At 45.2% G+C, this 1214-nt stretch overlaps 1 non-coding gene across 1 annotated transcript; it reads right to left on the reverse strand.

Moving 5' to 3' along the window:
• Positions 1 to 612: 612 nt before the first annotated feature.
• Positions 613 to 768, reverse strand: LOC138339894 (5.8S ribosomal RNA). Its single transcript, XR_011212772.1, has one exon. It is a non-coding gene; the product is annotated as a 5.8S ribosomal RNA (ribosomal RNA).
• Positions 769 to 1214: the final 446 nt, after the last annotated feature.

A 1214-nucleotide genomic window follows, 5' to 3' on the forward strand; every position in this document is an offset into this window, starting at 1 on the left:
CCAACACTGTTAGCACGAACAAGCCATGCATGCCATCAAGCGCCCACGCAGCATGCCTACTAAGCCCAAAGGAAGCCTATGTCGTGTGCCTGCCTGCGCCTCAGTCTGCCTCCAACACCTCTACCCCCCTTATATATGCTTAAAAAAGTTTTACCCATGTGACAGGAGTAGACATGGATTTTCCAGAGAATCATAATGGAAATGTACAACCCAAATATGCACGTTCAAAGGTACAAACACACATTAGCTTTCATAAATAACTTCAATATATATAAAAAAAACATTTTTCAACATTTTTTTAAATTTTTTTTTTTTGAAAATTCTGAAAAATTAGTAATAAATTAATAAAAAATAGGGAAAATATCAGAAAAAATATGAAATCAACTTGGAAAATTTACAAATAAATATGGGAACCTTAAAATAAAAAATTTAATAAATTTTAATTTTTAAAAGGAGACGTAAAAAAATTAAAAAGTGTGAAAATAAATTATAAAATAACCCCTTGCCGCGACGTCCGTCGACGTGGACTCACATTTAGGCCAGGCGCATGAAAGGCCAGCTTTCGCCCCCGCGTTCAGCCTTGCGACGTGCACCGGAGGACAACGCGATGCGTGAAGCCTAGGCAGACATGCCCTCGGCCAAATGGCTTCGGGCGCAACTTGCGTTCAAAGACTCGATGGTTCACGGGATTCTGCAATTCACACGAAGCATCGCATTTCGCTACCTTCTTCATTGATGCGAGAGCCGAGATATTCGTTGTCGAGAATCGTTTGTGTTATCAGAGAAGCGCGCATCCCCCCATGATCCGTGAACAGGGCGCGAGGAGAGGGCTGTCGATTGTAGTATTCCTTTGCGCTTTCCGCGCCAGGGTTCGGTGGTCGCCGAAGAGCTTGCACCCGTCGGGTGACAGAAGGGAGGCGCACAACGAGCGAGCGCCGCCCCCAGGTGTTTAAAACGAGTTCGCAGGTCGTTCTGCTGTACAGGCTTCGACAATGATCCTTCCGCAGTTTCACCTATGGAAACCTTGTTACAACTTCTCCTTCCTCTAAATGATAAGGTTCAATGGACTTCTCACGACTTCGCGTGCAGCGAACCGCAGATGTCACCGCGATCCGAACATTTCACTAAATCATTCAATCGGTAGGAGCGACGGGCAGTGTGTACAAAGGGCAGGGACGTAGTCAACGCGAGCTGATGACTCACGCTTACTAGGA

This window comes from Solanum lycopersicum, chromosome 11 (assembly GCF_036512215.1).
Source record: "Solanum lycopersicum chromosome 11, SLM_r2.1".
Taxonomy (NCBI): Eukaryota; Viridiplantae; Streptophyta; class Magnoliopsida; order Solanales; family Solanaceae; genus Solanum; species Solanum lycopersicum.